We start from the raw sequence: 21,548 nt of genomic DNA on the forward strand, positions 1-21,548 counted from the left end.
TGAATTTTCTTGCCTAAGTTCTTAAACAACACTTAGATGTTTTTCTCAAATCTTTACTGAATTAATCAAAGGGCATTCCAAGTCTGGGACAGATAACTGAGCAGAAAATTAAGAACCTAAAACACCAGATATGTATTGTGCTATAGGGTAACTTCTTGGGCTCCTAGTTATCTAGATTTTCAATGGTGTCAAATATCCATTTATCTTTATTTCTAACCCATGCCACAATGACACAAAGTCTGACATTTTCTCTATTTTTTTCCTTTCCTATATTATTTTTCTTGGCTTTCTAAAGGATATAAACAAGATTATAAATTTAAATTGCATTTAACTATGCATGTGATTAAACAGAATAAGTTATTGCATTTCTACTTAAATTGGAAAATATTATTACAAAGAATTCATCTAATTCAAGTAGTTTTCCATGGGAAACATATTGGACTATATTGACTTAAGAAACTTTGTAACTAAATTCACATGGGTTCAAAATTATGGAGATTTATATGAGATCAAAATCCAATTCATTTTATGGATGGAAGGCCAAGCAAACTGAAATAAATGAAAATATGTTACGAGCAGTTCACACTTTACATACCTTTTTCCATTTCATCTTATTTTACAGATTTCTAACTTTCATCTTCTCATCTTCTCACAAATTGCAATCATGAATCTTGTCTAAGATACAAATTATAGTTTCTATGTTAGTATCTCCCAAAGTTATATACAAAGATGTGAAACTTTCAAAATAATATTCTATTTCTGAATTCAGTTTTCAAGAAAAATGAAATTATTTTATATAAGCATTAATATCCTTTTATATGTATATCATGCCTATAAATTGATTAATTTTATCACACAGTAGTAGAATTCACATTATTTATTAAAGTTTACTCTAATTATTTATGTTATTTGAAAGGAGATTTATTTTATTTCAAAAATGACACAATAACAGAAATTAAATTTTATACATTTTTTATCATTTAATTTTTCAGCTAATTATTTTCAAGGGAGAGTTACACAGTCTTTTTGCTAAGATATAGGAATGTAAAACAGTAAAAAAGCCATCAAATATTTGTCATATGGAATCTTCCTTTTATTAAAAAAAAAGAAAACATAAAAATGAAAAGATAAATTTTGATGTTACTGATGCAATATCAGAAATAATTAGAAGAAAATGATAGATATGAAGAGCAACTGGAAAAACCTATGATTGGAAATGCACTTGATTTATTTAGGCTATTTGAGGACTATTGAAATATAAAAACAGAGACAAAGAGCCCAGTTAGAAAGGAGATGATGTAATTCAGAGATGGTTCTCAAGGCAACTGCAGAAAGAAAGTGAGGCCTAATAAAACAACTCAAGTTTTTATTATGCACCATAAAATTCTTGGTAATAGTCATGTATCACTAAACACACACCAAAAATTCCATTTTATGATTATGATTAGTGGGAAAGAACTTATGATTAGTGGGAAAGGTGGAAAACAATAATTAAATATAAACATAAATAAATAAGCAAACTAAAATACATGTTTGGTTGATTCTATAGTTTGGATCTGGAATGTCCACCAAAGGCCAGTGTATTAAAGACTTAGTCCTCAGCCTGTTGTTATTGGGAAGTGGTAGAAACTCTAGTCAGGTGGTCCTGTGGGTCACAGAGGCTTGTTAAAAGAGACGAAGACCTCAGCTCTTATTATTTTTTTCTTTCTCTTTTGCTCCCTGACCATGAAGTGAAAAATCTTGTTGCACCATGACTTTCTGCCACAATGTGCTGCCTTGTGAAAGGCCCAGAGCAATGAGTCCAATTGGTCATTGAGTGAAACTTTCACATTAAGTGAGCAAAACTCAACCTTTTAACTTTATAAGTTCATTATCTCAGTTACTTTTTGTAGTAACAGAAATCTCACAAATGCAAATAATAAAAGTCAGAAAGACATTAGAAAAGGATATTAAAAATAGCATACCATGGTCAAGAGAGGTGTTGTATTTGAGTACAAACAAAAATGTGAGGGAGTAAGTCCTGCAGACTTGTAAAGGGAAAGCATTCTGGACTGATGAAATAAGAGTTTAAAGACCTAGAGATAGTGTTATATACAATCTGTATGAGGAAAAGTGGATATCGAGCAAGCAGGACAAGTCTGATTAAATCAAGAGGGATAAATACAGTCAGAGAGGTCACAAAGAGAGATTAGTTGAAGTGCTTAAGTTTTGTTCCTTATGATAGACTAAGTAGAGGGGTTTAAGTAAAGGATTCAGTTATGTGTGTTTTAAGAGGATCATTCTAGCTACTGAATTAAAAATAAGTTATAAAGGAAAAGAGTGAAAAATAGAAACTATTATTATAATCTTGCCACAAAATTTTTGTGTTTTGTACTACATTTATGTCTGTGGAGATAGTGGTAATTTTACTGGAATTAAATTTAAATAAATAAATAAAGTTGACCTTACTTCCTGAATAATTACATATAGGCCTTAAGATGAAATTCCTTTTAACATATATAAAATGAAAAATAATGCATGGATGTATGTATAGACATACATTTTTAAAGTCTTTTTATATATTAATATAGAGTTATATTCAGTAAAATAAAAGGACAGTAGAAATATCAAACTATGATATGCACATTATACATGATTAAAAGAAATGAACATGCCCCAGATTTCATATATTGTAGCAGTGAAGTGGGATAAAATGGGATTTTATTTGGATTGAGACTTAGCATTTCCCAAACAGGCTAATAATTGGGTGTTGACAAAAACCATTATTTAAAAAAAATTAATGATAATAATAACTTTTTATATATCTTGTTTTATTTTCTACTCGTTTATTTCTACTTTTTCCCAAATATGAGTATTTTAGGCTGAAGACTAATGTTTGTAGTTTATAGAAAACACTCATTCTTTTTAAACACTAGTTCATAAAATATTCATTATCAGAATTATGATTGGCTCGGTAATCAAAGCCCTCAAGACTAGTGAAATTTTTCCAATTACACCAAGTAGTTTGTTGGGCTTTTGTTGCTGTTATTGTTTTTCTTTTGGTTTTGTTTTATTTTGTTTTTAATTGACACAATGTATGTGTACAATGTGTATATATCCATGGGGTGTAGAGTGTGATGTTTCCATATAAGGATGCATTGTGTAATAACAAAATGAAAGCATTGAGTATGCATATGACCTCAAACATTTATCATTTCTTTATTGTTACAACGCTCAAGACACTCTGTTCTTGTTATTTTAAAAAAAAATTTAAATACATAATACAATATTTTTAACTATAGGCACCCTATTCCTTATTATGCAAAAGTACAATAGCACTTTTTCCTCCTATTCAAGTAAAATTTTGTACCCACTGACCATTCTCTATCCATTCTCCCCTTTCCCCTATTCTTTTTCTTCTCCCAAGAATCATTTATTTATTTATTTATATATGACAATGGAATGCATTACAATTCTTATTACACATATAGAGCACAATTTTTCATATCTCTGGTTATGTATACATAGTATATTCATATCAATTCTTCATACCTCTACTTTGGATAATAATGATCATCACATTCCACCATCATTAATAACCCTATGCTCCTCCCTTCCCCTCCAACCCCTCTGCCTTATCTAGAGCACATCTATTCCTCTCATGCTCCCCTTCTTTAACCCACTATGATACAGCCTCCTTATATCAAAGAAAACATTGGGCATTTGTTTTTTTGGGAATGACTAACTTCACTCAGCATTATCTTCCCCAACTCCACCCATTTACGTCAAATGCCATGATTTTATTCTCTTTTATTGCTTAGTAATATTTCATTGTGTATATATGCCACATTTTTTAATCCATTCATCCACTGAAAGGCATCTTGTTGACTCCATAGTTTAGCTATTGTGAATTGTGCTGCTATAAACATTGATGTGGCTGTGTCCCTGTTGACTTGTTGACTCCATAGTTTAGCTATTGTGAATTGTGCTGCTATAAACATTGATGTGGCTGTGTCCCTGTAGTATACTGTTTTTAAGTCCTTTGGGTATAGACTGAGGAGAGGGATAACGGGGTAAAATGGTGGTTCCATTTCCAATTTTCCAAGAAATCTCCATACTGCTTTTCATATTGTCTGCACCTATTTGCAGTCCCACCAGCAGTATATGAGTGTACCTTTTCCCTGACATCTTCACCAACACTTGTTGTTTGTCTTTAAAATAGCTGCCATTCTGACTAGAGTGAGATGAAGTCTTACAGTGGTTTTGATTTTCATTTCTCTAATTACTAGTGATGATGAACATTTTTTTTTACAGGGAATTATTTACATCAGTCAAATCAGACTGTACTACTTTGGAGCTACAGTATGCAGCTCCTGATTTGACCAGGACCAAGTCTGATTTGTTATTGATCATAGCATGTCATCTCAACAACTCAAGTGTCAACATTACCTGGCTTATTCAAAATGAAATGAGTTAATAAACCAATTTTAGACAATAATTAGCAGACTGCAACAAGACTGGTGCAATGCTGCCTAAAGAAAGAGAGATGAATGTATGGAAATTAGATAAAATTGCTGGAGAAGAAAGGGTGTAAGTTTTGTTGTTGTTGTTGTTGTTGTCTTTTAAAGAGAGAGAGAGAGAGAGAGAGAAATTTTTTAATGTTTATTTTTTAGTTTTCAACAGACACAACATCTTTGTTTGTATGTGGTGCTGAGGATCGAACCGAGGCCGCACACATGCCAGGAGAGTGCGCTACAGCTTGAGCCACATCCCCAGCCCAAGGGTGTAAGTTTTTGACAGAGAGAGAAACAGAGATAGATTGAGAGAGGATTTCAAAATAACATCTGACATATCTAGGTGTTCTGTGACTCTTTGATTCATTGTTGTTTTTGTATGTTAAAAGTTCTTTGAATGCCCATGTTTTAAAGTCTTAATCTTCAGCCTGTGGTGCTATTAGATGGTGGTGCAACTTTTAGGTGTATGGCCAAGTACAAGGAAGTTAGGTCATTAAGGAAGTGACTGAAAGGGATTAGAACATGGTCACTTCCTGTTTCTGTGTTTTGTTTCCTGGTTTAAAGTGAAAAAAACTTCCTTTGTCAGGTACTTCTATGATACCTTGGCACCAAAAGCAATGGGGCCAAATTACCACATATTAAAAACTTTAAACCACAAGACTAAATGAATCTTTCATCCTTTTAAGTTGTTTATGTCAGTATTTTGTCAAAGTGGTGGAAAATTTACTAACATATTTATATACTAGAATGTATCTCAGAAATAGAAAATATATAGCAGGACTTGAGATTGTAAGACTTTCAAATATTTAAAAGGAAATTTAATATGGATAAATATTTATTTTTAAAAATTTGAATAATATATTTTATTATAAATAAAATCTTTTATTTATAAAATTTCAGGAAGTGAAATATTAAGCATTCACATTCTGAGATAATCATTTGGTCTTTTGTGACTTTTTGCATATCTTTCAATATCTATCTTTCTATCTCTCTACTTATTTATTTCCACAAATTCAGATAAAGATATTTGATTTTTTTTCTTTTGTTTTTTCCTTTATATCAGGTGTGTGTGTATGTGTGTCTGTGTGTGTGCGTGTGCACACTCACACATGTGTGTGTTTTGCTGGTATCAATCCAAGGACTCAGGCATGTTAGGAAAGCACTCTACCACTGAGTTACACAACCTCCCTCCCAGTTAGTTTCTCATTATGGAAATATAACTATTTCTATATCAGTAATTTTCTAATATATTCAGTGTATTTTATTTTATAACACACTCTGATTTTTCCATTTTGATGGACAGTTATTTTTCTCAGTGTTTATCTATTACAAATAATTATTTAATACATGTATGAAAATAGATTTTTATATTTTTGACTTCACTTAATTTTTAAAAGAATTAATGTTTTGAGTCCTTGTATATATATTCCAAAACTGAGGAGGAAAATGTCCTGCCTCAATCACCACTCCACTTTTGTAATGTTTCAAGAGTCAAATCTCTACCAGTGCACCATCTTCAACAACTATTACCTTCCCCTATGAACAGGATATTCAGAAACAAAGTAGCCATCATTGTTTTTAATTAAAATAGGATTAAAAATCTTTCTATGATATGTTGAAATATTTATTAGAAATTATCTAATTTTTCACTTATTACTCAATTGGCCTTTTTAATAATATTATTTTTTATATTTAAGGAATATCTAGTTATATCTTAATTATTATTTATTTCAGATTTCAAATATCTGATTAGAGTAAGTTAAATAATTTTGACATACACATTCTCTCATGCACTTAAAAGTACAGAATCATGCTTAATTCTTATGAGTTTTGGGATCAAGATTAAAAAATAATGAAAACAAGAACAGAATTTTTTTTTAAGGTTGTATGTTTTGTTTCTCTTTGTTGTGTTACCATTTCTTTATGAAAAGAGCTTTTACATTTTTTTGAAGTGCAGAGAACTACCAAGAAATATTGATAATCATTCTGTTGTGATTTCAACAACAAACTCTGAGACTACCTTAGTTGAGTCCACTGTTAGTTCTTCTGTGAGCAGCTTGGGTTTCCAGGATAAATTGTCCTGATGATTGATCCTTCAGTCTAGATCAATGTTAATAAGACTTTACTTTGGAAAAAAAAATGTTTTTATATGGTCTGTTTTGCAGATTGCAAGTATTTTTCTCAATTTTTATTTATTTCTTGGATTTTCATGTTGTGTTTTTACTTTCATTTTGAATTCACAATTGCTTCCTATTGCCAATTCAAATTCTACTCTCTAGTAGCATCTATTAACTTTTTATCTTTTAGCTTCAGACCTATATTCTTTGCTTAAAAACTTATTTACACCAAAATATATTTAAAAGTCATTTAATTTTTCCCATAAATTTAAAAATATATCATCATCATCATCATTTTTTAATCTAATGAAACTATATAAACTATGAAGTAACAGAAACTTCAAGGCCACTTCTGAGATGCAGATATATCCCAGATTGAGGGTAAAGTTCAACATATATCTTGCCCAAAGAAAATATCAAGTTAATGACTTTTGGAACAAGTGACTTTCATTTTCAAATTTGCAGTTTAGCTACTGTTAAAACTATTTGTAGAAATAGTGAAAAGAGAGGACATGGACTACCAACATTATGGATTATTTGCCCCCTAATCTATTTTTGTCAAATATTTTTCTCTTTTCCCTTTTGTTTTGAACTGTAGAATTTAAATTATAGAAGTTTTATGTAAATAAGGAGGTTCTACTTTTGTTCCTCTCTCTTGAATTACAAGGATGAACCAATGGAGATTTTGTAAGCCTCTGGGAGAAAACTTATCCACTGAAAAGGTAGGAACGAAGACCAACAAATTTTCAGTAAGGTGAAAAAAAAAAAAAAAAAAAGCAGAATCATCTGAAGGGAGAGTCAATTGTGAATTCAGCATTGAGCCCTGTTTGCCCTATCACAGCATGCCCTTCCTCTTGGATTCCCTAACACTTACTGAGTATTATGTATTATTATGCATGCAAGTGTCACATGTGTCAAAGTTATGCTTCAAGAAGGTATACCTAAGGTCAGTATGTAAAATGAATTGAAGGAAATGATTGAGATAGAAACTGCATAATGCAGTCTAACCATTGTGGTAATTTCGATGTGATGTAAAAATATGGATATAGAGAAAAATTATTTATTTAAATTTATTTAAATTCAGTTTTTAAATATCAAAATAATTAAAATATTATTATCAATACAATCAGATCTTAGTCAAAAAGTATATTTACAGTCAAAGGCCCTGATTCCAGAAGAGCATATCAGAAAAAATTCCTTTAAATGTAGTATATGGAATTGACCTATAGCAATAGTTCACTCAAAACCCCATCGATCTTAAAAAACTGAAAGAAATTTATTTAGAAATCCTAAGTATGTGGAGGTTAAACAATAGTTGTGTCGGCTGTGGTCTTCTCCAGAAAAAGGTATATCAAACCTCATTCCTCAATCTATGCACAGATAATTGAAAATAAGTGGATATGGTATCCTTGAACAACCCTTGGCTATTTCTTAGAAGATAAATGGAGCAGGAGCACTGAAGTCACCTCATCTTTCATTGTATGTGTAGGCATCATTATTGTTTAATTCTGTATTGTGAGAGCTACTTCCAAGTAATATGCCACAAATCTCTTTCTCCTTCAGGAGGATTTATCTCCTTGAAATAAAACTTGTAGTGACCCATGGCAAAAGATGCTTTCTATAGTAAATTAACACAAAGCCATTGTTCCTTTACACAGTTATAATTATTCAAGAAATGGTTAATGCTCTCTGCTCCTTCCATCAGAGGAAAAAATAAAGATGTTGAAATTACTTGTGTCAAAAATATGTGCGTTTAATTTAGTGCTTGCAATATGTGGCTGGGCATTGTCTCAATGGTTCTATGCTAAAAGTGTTTTCCAAGTGTGAGGTTCTGAATAGATTGTGCAGCAGGAAGTCAGATGAAGTGGGGAAGAAACAGTCATCTTTGTTCCTGTGTAGATTCCTTGTGCCAGGTAGTTTAAGTGGAAGAACTTGATCTGAGAGCCAAATAGTTTGTGACATTCTGCCATTTACTTGTTGTATCTACCTCCCTTCCAAGTCTCTCTTTACTACAATCCCAATTCTCTCCCTTTTTATTTCTTACTCCATACTTTCTATTTGACATCATTGTTGAGAAAATAGACTCTGGCTATATGACCTAGGATAGAATCTTAGCTTCTACTTCAATAAGTGGGTTTCCTTAGGTAATTAGATAAGTTCACTAACTGTCCTGAGTTTTTTTTTTCTTCTTTATTTTTTTATTGGTTGCTCAAAATATTACAAACCTCTTGACATATCATATTTCATACATTTGATTCAAGTGGGTTATGAACTCCCAATTTTACCCCGTATACAGATTGCAGAATCTCATCGGTTACACATCCAAATTTTTACATATTGCCATACTAGTGACTGTTGTATTCTGCTATCTTTCCTATCCTCTACTATCCCCCCTCTCCTCCCCTCCCATCTTCTCTCTCTACCCCATCTACTGTAATTCATTTCTCTCCCTTGATTTTTTTCCCTTTCCCCTCACAACTTCTTATATGTAATTTTGTATAACAATGAAGGTCTCCTTCCATTTCCATGCAATATCCCTTCTCTCTCCCTTTCCCTCCCACCTCCAAAAGTCCCTGTTTAATGTTAATCTTTTCCTCTTGCTCTTCCTCCCTACTCTGTTCTTAGTTGCTCTCCTTATATCAAAGAAGACATTTGGCATTTGTTTTTTAGGGATTGGCTAGCTTCACTTAGCATAATCTGCTATCATTTGGAAGTATTAATTGGTATTATTTAAGAGCTTAGAGTTTTGGAAGTTCTACTAAAATATTAGTCATTTTTGTTAAGTTCCATTTCTCACTGGTATGTAACAAATTTTTCTTTCCTTGTTATATTGTAATAATATCACTACAACAAAATCCAACCTCTTTATATTAAGCAAGTGGCATTAGGATTGTCTAGTGATAACTTGTGTTTATTTAGCTGCATTTTTGTGCACACTAAATAAAATGTTCTACCACTGATTCACACCCCAGTCCCACCCAAGTCCTGTGCAGGTGGTGGGAATGGGGTTCCTCTCAGTGGGATGGGTTGGCTGAGAGACAAAAGCTAAGAGAAATAAAATGGCAGAAAATAAAAACACAGAACACAGGATGGGCAAGCTGATCATATGGATTGATCTTCCAGACTTTGGCCAAAATGGAGTTCATACCTGTTTTATTTATGTTGGGAAATATCAAAGGTCTTCCATTGAATGTTCCTCACCAAAAATGGTTGAAGATGGGCTGTCAAGTTCCCAGCGGGTTATGCCTATCTCCTGAGCTACTATGAGGGATCTTCCTAGAAGAGTAAAGATAAAGGTCAGGTGCATTGGGCAATCTATTGCCTTGGAAGTGCCTTGGAGAGTTCCCAAGGCCAAACCTAAACCTCCCTGGCTTCCATGCCGAGAAAAGATCCTCATGTAATTCATGGATGGCTTCCTGAACCCCAGTTCCCTAGAATCAAAATTATGATTACTTATAGAGGAGTAAAATTTTCAAGGTAAAGATATCATCAATGATAATTTTAATGGAATGGTAGTTCTATGCTTAGATGATTTGATTTCTGGAAACGATTTTTAAAGTTGTTTTTATTCTATAGAATTTAGGAAAGTACTTTTCATAACCATAAAACTGCTTTAGGAGTGTGTGGAAGCCAAGCCATTTTTTTTCTCTACAAAATTTGATGTGAGAATTCCCAAATATTTATTTTGCTTCTTGGTAGTCATCTTTATTCACATAGTACAAAAGTGAGAAAGTCTATAGAGGAGACACACTGAAAAGAAAGGGCAGATATGCAAGGTTATGTTCTAAAATTCAGTCACAGGTGATTGTATTTAATTACTTTCTTTTCATTCTCTAGTTCACTGCTTTATATAAAACATCTGTGTTCTTCTTCTCTACTTACAATTGTTTTTTTTCTTAAGCAGTTTTGTTTTCCTTATATGTTTTGCCTTTCATTCAAAAATATAGTATGACAGATTCACCTTTATAAATCCTGTAATGTATATATGAGATAGAATCAAATTTGGGTCAGTATCATCAAAAAATTTCACTGCTGTTGTTACACTTGTAAAATAATCCAATCAATAAATGAGAAAAGAAGAAAACATACACTTCCAAAAGAAAGTACAAATGCCTAACAAATATATAAAAAATGTTGAACTTTTTTTTTTTTGGTGTGTGTATATGTGTATGGTGCTGGGGATTGAACCCAGGGCCTTGAACATTCTTAACAATCAGTGAAATGAAAATCAAAACTACATTAACACTGCATTCCATTACAGTCAGCATGGTAATGTCAAAAGCACAAATGAAAATAAATGCTGGCTAGAATGTGGGGGGAAAGTGGCACCACTATATAACCTACCTATCCCACACGGTGGTATTTATCCTAAAGAAATAATATCACTATATATATTTTATGTTCATGATATATATATATGTATATATATTATGTATATATGTACATAACACATATTATGTACATATATTATGTATATATCCATTTATATATTATGTATATATTATATATCATATACAATATATATCCATTTATATATATATATATATATATATATCCATTTATAAAAGTATTAAAAAAATAGAAGACTTGTCGATTAGAGAAAGGGGAACAGGGGAAAGAATAAGAGGAGGGACAAAGGAAGTGCTAGGGTGTAAGGTGAAGCAAATTATACTCCATACATATGTGATTACATCAAAATGAACCCCAACATTATGTATAACTATAATGTAATTTATACTTTATAAAATTATAAAAATTATAAAAACATATAATTATAAATTTTATAAAATTATAGAAATAATGAATTATCAAATGAATTTGGATATCTTTTATGAATAATATACAGAAACAAATTTTAAGGTAATCTGAAATATATGGTTTCTTGCAAATAGAAACAGCATATTAATCACACATTAATATTTCATATGTGTTGTGTGTGCTTCATATACTGCACTTTCACAGTGAGGACTAATATGAGCATTTCTGAGTTTACTTCGTACATAATTAGGATAGGTGAAAGAAATTCCAGGGACAGTATATGAAAGCACATAATGACATAACACCTTTATGTTCTTTCTTTAATACTTCCTCAAAAATGTACCATATTCTTCAGCTGAAAGCATTGAAGAATCTTGAAAATAAAAATTTTAAACAAAATGAAGAAAAGTATAATCAAATAATGCAGTATTTATCAACATTCATTTCACTTTATAAGCATTTTGCTTTGTATTTCAGAGACAGAATATACTTGACCAGAGATAAAATTGTGACAATGGCTACTGAAGCATTAACTAAAGGTGTTTTTCTTCTTGTTTTCATTTTAATGGTTTGTCCTTTCACTAAAAAAAAAAAAAAGTGACATTTCCATCAAAGTACATAGTCTATTCAGCATACTGAAAATAGTTTCAGTTTCTTTACATTTTGTTTTGGTTTGTATTCTGTTGATAAAGGGAAACATTTTTATTTCATATAAGTTCAGAATATTAACATTTTCCCAGGGGAAATGACTATAATCATCTGAAACTGACATCATAGGTTCCATATAAAATTTATGAATATGACATTTTAGTTGTTCCCTTTACATAATATCATTTTTTTTACTACAGAATGGGAAGTTGAGCTTGCAAATTATTTTTGTTGAACGAAAAGTTAAAATAGTAACAATAGAAACCACCAATGAGTTAGGTTTTTCTTTTGGCAAAAGCCTAGTGTGAAGTTAATAGATTGAACATTTTTATGACATCTTGACAGTTATCTATGTAGTTCAGACTTTATTCCTTAAAAACACATTGTGGGCAGAAAATTGTGTAATATTAGATAAGTTCTAAGTGCTTGTCAACATACTTTTAAAATTTTCTAGTTATCTCTTAAACCTATAGCTCATTATTACAGGTACATTTTAAAAATGTATTTTTAAATAATAGTGAAAATATAAAATGATTTTGGATATTTGATTTTGTCAAAATTAGCTGCTAATAAATTCATCATATGTTTAATTAAATTTAATTTGTTTTCAAATCTCTCATAGAATGACTAGAACACTCTATTATTATAAATGTTTATTTCTAGAATAAATATTTAATAAGTTTGTGATCTGTACAATTATTTTAATTATTCACAGGCATTAATCATTAATCTGTATCATCATCAAATGAAAATGATAAGACATTTTAACTGAAATTTAAAAGGATTGTTCATGAACTTTTATTTTATGTATTTTACTCATGTACAAAAACTACAAGCCTTTAAGTATATCTATGTGGAATTATTATAAACTGACAACAGCTATAAAATAACTTTTACATGGAGCAAAGAGTTTAAAGATTTTGTAGCACAAATAAGTCAGACACAGAAAGACAAATACCTTGTGTTTTTTCTCATATGTACAAGTTAAAAAGATGAGGCGATCTGAGTGTAAAGTAGTGGTTACTAGAAGCTGGACATATAATAGAAAGGAAAGAGAGGGGATGGGCAATGAGTTCCAAAACATAGTAGATAGCAGTGGCAAATTCTAGTGCTCTACAGCACAGTGGGTGACTATAGCTCACAGTAAACTATTACATATTGTATGGAAAACTAAAGAAGGAAAATTGAGAGTTCCAAATAGAAAATAATGATAGGAGATGAAAATGGTACTCTGTTTCAATCATTATGTATCATAGATACATATTGAAATATCTCACTATACCTCATAAGTATGTACAATTATGTTAATCAAATATTTTATAAATGCTTAAGGAGGTAGAACTGATAACTACCTAATTTTTTCATGACATGCTGCACAGTAGATATTATTTTTTTAAATATAAAAGATTTTGTAACAGAGATAGAGACAGTTGGTCAGAGAACACCTTGTTGTAACAAAAATTAACCACTGAAATTCTTAAGATGATACAGGAAACTGAAGTTATAGTTGGCACAAAACATCGATCTATACAGGATGAGGAAGTATTTGAGTCTTGATTTAGTACATACTGCTTGGATAATATGAACTTAACAAGTGTATTATGTTTCTGCAATAGGAGGTAAAGGAATTCTAAGATTCAGTAGGAAATTTTACTTCTTTGAGTTCTTTCTCAGACTTTCTTTTCATCAAGCATTTTTTTCAAGGCTAACATGCCTAAGCCAAAAGTCAGAGTACAGATTTTCACTGCTTTCTGATATTTCTAAGTCTGAAAAAATGTGATGTCCAAAATTAGGAGATAGTTGAGTCTTAAGTAGGTTTTTCTTTTCTTTCTTTCTTTTCTTTTTTTTTTTTTTTGCTTTATTGTGGTACTGAGGGCTCAATAAAGGAGTGCTCTACCACTAAGTTATATTCCTGTTCATTTTATTTTATTTTATTTTATTTGAGACAGGATATCATTAAGTGTCCCAGACTTAATGATATCCTTCAATTTGTGATCATCCTGTTATAGCCTCCTGAGTCATTAGGATTACAAAAATATGCCATCATGCTGTGGGAGGTCATTATTTTCTTGTGTAATTTTATTATGTGTACTTCAAACATATATTGAGTTATCTCATTTATTAAAGCAAAGCAGAATACAATATAGGCCTAGAATTCTAAGGAAACAAGAGTTGCCAAAAATTTCTAAATTGTTTTTATTAACCCGTCACCTATATTATGTGTTTTTAACTGCTTGTCATTATCCAAGAAGTCCCTACTAAATCAGCTCATCCTTAATTTCCAAAAAATGTTTTTCCTAAGAATGAAAATAAAATATAGTAACTACCAATGAAAAGATCCATAGTATAACTTTGACATATGTATTTAAGTGGAAGAAAAGATCTTCAATTGTTGATCATTATGAGGACATGAGATAAAGAATTGGGAATAATTTTGCAATTAGTACTTTCATAATTAAAGTAAATGAGAACAATAAAAGTTGAAAGGAGACATAATAGATCAATAAGTTTTAAAATATTAAAATGATTATATGTTGAAAATGTTTAATAAACAAGTAGAGAAGAAAATGGATTGCTGGGGAGTGTAAATGAGTGGTATTTATAGAATAAGCAAAGTATTGGAGAAAGTGAGAATGAAAGATATCTACAACCCCAGGGGAGAGATTCAAGTTCTCTAAGATAATCATAGGCATAGTGAAGGAAAGAGAAGAATATGAACAAACATGAGCACTTTATAAATTTGTTTTGAAGATGAGGAAAAGAGGAGGCTCCTGCTGGATCAAATAATTATAAATGCTGTGTTATCCTATGGAAATAAAGAAGTGAAGCTATGAAGTATTGTGAAAGAATTGTTGAGCAGTTTGGAGCTCTTATTTGTACATTGTAATCATTAATGTGTAGTTAAAAAAAAAAAAACCCTCTTTTGTCTCATTGCTTTACTGTCTGTTTGCTGTAGACACCCAGAAGGAAAATGATGAGATCCTTTCAGTGTTTAGATAAGAGTAGATGAAAGGAAACAAGGGCAATATAATGGGTTTGTGAATAAGGCACATTAAAAATTGTATTAAATTATAAGATGGATTAAATGTTAGTGAAGTGTAATGATAAAGTGTTAACTTCAGTAGGTTAGTTGTCATAGTGCGTTTGATAATGCACCCCCAAAATTCATGTCTACTTAGACACTCAGAACATAATCTTATATAGAAATGTGTCCTAGTTGATGAAACTAGTTGAAAGGAGGTCATACAGAGGGTGAATGATGTCCTGTCTTATTGGCACCAGAGAGGTCATAGAGTCATGGAAGAACATGTGAAGATTAATGTACAAATTGCAATTATACTACCATAAGCAGAGAAATTCAAAGTACCATTATATTTTGGAAAAGGCAATTAAGGTTGTTCCCTAGACCATTTTGAGACATCATGGCTTTTCTAGCACCTTGATTTCAGACTTCTGTTCTCCAGAATATTGAGAAAATAAATTTCTCTTGTTTTAAGCCACGTATTTCATGGTGATTTGTTATAGCACCCCTAGGTAACTAATACAGTTGTTTTGATTAGGTTGATGATTTTGGCTTTTGTATTAATTACTTAAGTCAGTAAATAAGTCATAAGCTTTTAAAATTACTTTATAATGTGTATTGAAAACGTGATTTTGGAGCAATACAGTTTCTTAAAATGCCAACGTAAACTGTGTGATGTTGAAGATGTGGCCATGGACCAGTGAGGGACAGGTTAGAGAATGACAGGTATGTGAAAAAGTGGTTGATGAATAAACATGAGTTACTCTGGAGAGTTTGACTATCAGACAGAGGATAAACTATTTCAATATTGAAGAGGTATAATTTTAAGTTCCATAAAAGGAAGCCAGCAAAGGGAACCATTTTATTCTTGGAAGAAGAAGAAAATATTTTAAAATGGCATTTCTCTCTTTCTTTTTTATGGAATAGGAAAATGGTAGAATAGAATCTCATATATTTATGTCATTGGATTCATTTTTTTTCCTTTTATTTAATCTACTGTTTAATAAAAGCTAATGCACTGCTCCAAACATAAGGTTCTGTAGGAATTTTTACAATTTTTTTTTCTTTACTGTGGTTCTTGTCCTCAAGTCTATTAATGTGGTAGATTTACATTTATCAGTTGGCATATGTTGAATCAACCTTGCATCTTTGGAATGAAACCAAATTGATCATGGTGCAATATCTTTTTAATATGTTTTGCATGCAGTTTGCCAATATTTTATCCAAAAATTTTGCATCTGTGATCATTAAGGATATCAACCTGAAGTTTTCTTTCCTTGATGTGTCTCTGTCTGGTTTTGTCATCAAGGTGATGTTGGATTCATAGAATGACTATCTCAATAGATGAAGAAAAAGCATTTAACAAAGTGGAACACCCACTTATGTTTCAAACAGTGGAGAAAATAGAGATAGAAGGAACTTATTTACATCTATGTATGACAAACTAATGCCAAAATCATACTGAATGGAGAAAAACTGAAAGCATTTCCCTCAAGATATGAGCAAGTCAAGAATGCATACTCTCGTCACTCTTATTCAACACAGTCCTCAAAACTCTAGCCAGAGCATTCAGGCCAGAGAAGAAAGTCAAAAAAATACAAAAGAAAAATAAGAGCTTAAATTATCTCCACTTGCTGATATGTGCACACTCCTATATTTATTTATTTTAAGTTTTTATTTGTTCTTTTCAGTTATAGAAAATGGTAGAATCTATTTTGACATATCATACGTACGTAGAGTATAACTTCCTGGGTTTTTTTTGGTTGTGCATGATGTGGAGTTACAGTGGTCATGTATTCATATAAGAACATAGGAAGGTTATGTTCAGTTCATTCTATTGTCTTTCTTATTCCCACCTATTCTCCCTTGCTTTCATTCTCCTTTGTCTAATCCAATGAACTTCTTGTTGTTGTTTTTCTTAAGATTAATGAAGTGTTTATTGTTCTTTAAAAAGAAGCCTTCATCACACTGACACTCATTTTCAATTTGTGGTCATTCTGCCCTCTCTCAAGATCTTTACGTACCAAACCTTGGCTCATTATAGTTATTATTAATTTTCTCAGTTTAGTTAATTAAAAGGTAACATGTTTATTGTAGAAAATAAACAATAATCTATTTTAATGTTAAATTGTTTTAAGATTAGTTTTTAAGTAATTAGCTGTATGTCATCCCATAAGTCTGTTTAAAATTGTTATGATCATCCAGGTGAGCAGGGCACACCTATGATCCCAGCTACTCAGGAGTCTGAGGTAGGACAATTGCAAGTTTGAGGCCAGCCTGTTGGTGAGTCCCTGTCTCAAAATGAAAAATGTAAAAAGAGTTAGGGATGAAGCTCAGTGGATTCCATTCCCAGTACTAAAAAAGAATTTTTGTTATGATCATCTTTAGAAAACAAAATATGTTGAAATAATCATGTCACAGGCATTGATATCAGATAAAAGAATTACAAAATAAAATGCAAAATTAACAAGGACAAGCCATTTTCAAACTATCTTTTCAATTAGAAATTAAGGGTTTAAAACATTTAATTTTCATCTATCAACATCATTGTTATATACTCCTTGTAATTAATTGAATTTGAATCTGGATCGATTGCAGCAGACAACATTTCTTCCATTTCTTCTTGGGAGAAAGGGTCACCTTCTTCAGTCATATGTTTGATGAGTTCTTTCTTAGTAAGAAACCCACATTTAGCAGAATCTAAAACCTCAAAAGCTCGAAGAATGACATCTTCTGGAATTGGTCTGTACCTTCTTTCCAGAGTACTTTGGTCATCACTGGAAGAAATTTTTAATATCTAATATATCCAGTGGGTTCTAATTCGTCTACAAATCTCTTTGAAAGGAGAAGACTAACAGATATCCACCAAACTTCACATCCCTCCTCTGCAAGCAAATCATGTAGCTCTCCTTCACTAGGGCAGCATCCTAATGATCTGATAATTGTCCCAATTTCTCTCACATCCACTGTATTATTGGACTCATGGTCAAACACTTCAAATGCTTCTTTGATTTTTTTTTGTGAAATTCTGCTAGTGCTAACTCTGTAATCCCGGCATCTGGGGAGACTGAGGCAGGAGGATCAGGAGTTCAAAGCCAGCCTTAGCAATTTAGCAAGGCCCTAAGCAACTCAATGAGACCCTTCCTTGTCTTTATCTTCCGCCATCTTGATGCGGAGCTGGTCGCCTGGGAGATGCCTGTCATTAGCCCTGGTGGCCCCCAGTGAACTTCTATTCCTCCCTTTCCCCACACTCCACTTATTGTGAGTGAGCATTCACATATCAGAGAGAATATTTGGGCTTTGAATATTTGGGATTGTCTTATTTTGCTTAGCATGATAGTCTCCACTTCCAACCATTTATCAGCAAATGTGATAATCTCATTCTTCTTTATCACTGTGTAACATTGCCTTGGGTACATGTACCACATTTTCTTCATTCATTCATCTGTTGAAGGGCATATAGATCAGTTTCATAGCTTAGCTACTGTGAATTGAGCTTCTACATAGTTTACTATTGTGAATTTAGCTTCTATAAACACTAATTTGGCAGCATCAGGATAGTATGCTGATTTTAAGTCCTTGGGGCATATACTCAGAACTGGGTAGCTGGGTCAAACAGTGATTTCATTTCAAGATTTCTGAGGAATCTCCATACTGCTTTCCAGAGTGGTTGCATCAACTTGAAGTTTCACCAGCAATGTATGAGTGTATATAAGATTTGTTTTTTGTGTTCTTGATAATTGCCATTCTGACTGGAGTTAGATTGAATCTCCTTGTAGTTTTTATTTGCAGTTCTCTAAATGCTAGAGATGTTGAACATTTTTTCATATATTTTTGTCCAGTCATATTTCTTTGTGAAGTGCCTGTTCAGTTCCTATGCCCATTTATTAATTGGGTTATTTGCTTCTTTGGTGTTACATTTTTTTGAGTTCTTTATATATCCTGGATATTAAGGCTCTGAGGTGTAGGTAGCAAAGATTTTCTCCAATTCTGTAGGCTCTCTGTTCACATTCCTGTTTCCTTTGTTTTCTTTTCTGTGAAGTAGCTTTTATTTTGATAGAATCACTTCAATTGATTCTTGATTTTGCATCTTTTGCTTTAGAAGTCTTGTTGAGGAATTTGATTCCTAAGTCGACATGATATAGATTTGGGCCTATTTTTACTTCTAGTAAGCACAGGCTCTCTGGTCTAATAATGCCTAGGACCTTGATTCACTTTAAGTTGAGTTTTGTGCAGGATGAGAGATAGAGGTTTAGTTTCATTTTGCTACATGTGAATTTTCAGTTTTCCTAGCACCATTTGTTGAAGAGGTATCTTTTCTCCAATGTGTATTTCTGGCGCCTTTGTCTAATATGAAATAACTGTATTTACATGGGTTTATCTCTGTGCCTTCTATTTTATACCATTGGTCTTCACATCTGTTTTAGTGCCAATATCATGCTGCTTTTGTTACTCTATAACTCTGTAGAATAATTTAAGTTCTGGTATTGTGATGCCCCCTTCATCACTTTTCTCACTAAGGATTGCTTTGCTTATTTTCAGTTTTCAATTTTCCAAATAGATGTTATGATTGCTTTTTCTATTTCTATGAAGAATGTCATAGGAATGGCATTAAATCTGTATAGCACTTTGGGTACTATGACCATTTTGACAATATTAATTCTGCCTATTCAAGAATATGGGAGATTATTCTATATTTAGAAGACAAAAGCACTTTATCAGGAGACTTCTAGAGCTGATAAACAATTTTAGTAAAACAGCAAGATACAAGATCCACACATATAAATTAATTGCTTTCCTATACTCTAGAAAAAAAAAACTTCTGAAAAAAAAATAAAGAAAGTACTTCATTCACAATAACTTCAAAAAATACTTGGGAATTAATTTAATGAAATATATCAAGGACTTCTACAATAAAAACTATAGAACACTGCAGAACAAAGTTGAAAAAGCCCTGAGAAAATGGAAAGACATCATGTGTTCGTACATAGGCAGAATCAATATTATTGAAATGACCATATTACCAAGAACATTATACAGATTAAATACAATCACCATAAAATTACCAAGGCATGCATCACAGAACTTTAAAAGGAATTCTGAAATTTATTAAAGAATAAGAGACAGAATAGCTAAAGTACTCAGAAGCAAAAATAGAAACACTGGAGCTGTCACCACAGATCTCTAGTAACAAAACAGCATGTTACAGGGAACAAAACAGACCCTAGGACCAGTGGAATAGAATAGAACACACAGAAATAAACCCACATTAATACAATTATCTGATACTAGACAAAGATGCCAAAAACATTTATTGGAAAAAAGATATAGACTTTAGTAAATGGTGCTGAGAAAAATGGGAATATACATGTAGAAGAATAAAACTTGACCTCTAGTTCTCATCCTCCACAAATGTCAACTGCAAATGTGTTAAATACCTATCAATTAGAACTGAAAGTCTGCCACTACTAGAAAAATATGTAGTCTGACACACTAGCATGTTGACCTAGGAACTGACTTCTTTAACAAGACTCCAAAAGTGTAAGAAATAAAACCAAAAATCAGTAAGTAGGGTTGCATCATATTAACAAGCTTCTTCACAGAGAAGGAAACAATTAATAACACAAAGAAAGAACCTACAGAATCACAGAAGTTCTTTGCCACCTGTTCCTCAGATAGGGCATTATATTTAGAATATATTCATAATTCAAATAACTTCACACCCAAATAACAAATAACCCAATTAATAAGTGGGCAAAAATCCTAAACAGATACTTCTCAAAAAAATAAATACAATTGGTCAATGATTACTCAAAAACATGTTCAACATTTCTAGCAATTGGGAAAATGCAAATCAAAACCACTTAGAGATGTCATCTCACACTACTCAGAAGAGCTATTATCAAGGACTCAAATACTAATAATTGTTGGTGAGGATATGGGGAAAGGTACACTCAAACATTGTTGGTGAAACTGCAGATTAGTGTAATCAATCTGGAAATCAGTATGGAGATTACACAAAAAAGGGGGTAGCAATGGGACCACCATGAGATTCAGCTATCCTATTCCTCAGTATGTATCCAAAAGATGTAAAATCATCACAATAGAGTGACACAGACACATAAATATGTATAGTGTCAAAATTTACAATAGCCAAGCTATGGAACCAAACTTGGTACCCTTTCAACAGATCAATGGATAAAGAAAATGTGGTATATATACACAGATGACTATCACACAGACATAAAAAGAAAAAAAATCCTGACATTTGTAGGTACCTGCATTGAACTGGAGACTATCATGATAAATGAAATAAACAAGACTCGGAAAAGTAAAGGTCGAATGTTGTCTCTGATATATGGAAGTAAGTCCAAAATTAGGACGGAAAAAAAGAGAGAGATAAAGAGAGTAGAGAGAATGGGAAAAGGGTAAGGAGATGCCATCAGAAAAGAAGGAAGTCCGGTGGGCTACATGAAGGGGAATGAGGGAGAGGGAAAATGGACAAGAGAA

At 31.9% G+C, this 21,548-nt stretch overlaps 1 pseudogene; it reads right to left on the minus strand.

Moving 5' to 3' along the window:
* Window positions 1-17,562: 17,562 nt before the first annotated feature.
* On the minus strand, window positions 17,563-18,203 carry LOC113201435 (dynein regulatory complex protein 8-like; annotated as a pseudogene).
* Window positions 18,204-21,548: the final 3,345 nt, after the last annotated feature.

The sequence above is a fragment of the Urocitellus parryii genome, chromosome 8 (genome assembly GCF_045843805.1).
Source record: "Urocitellus parryii isolate mUroPar1 chromosome 8, mUroPar1.hap1, whole genome shotgun sequence".
In the NCBI taxonomy this organism is placed as follows: Eukaryota; Metazoa; Chordata; class Mammalia; order Rodentia; family Sciuridae; genus Urocitellus; species Urocitellus parryii.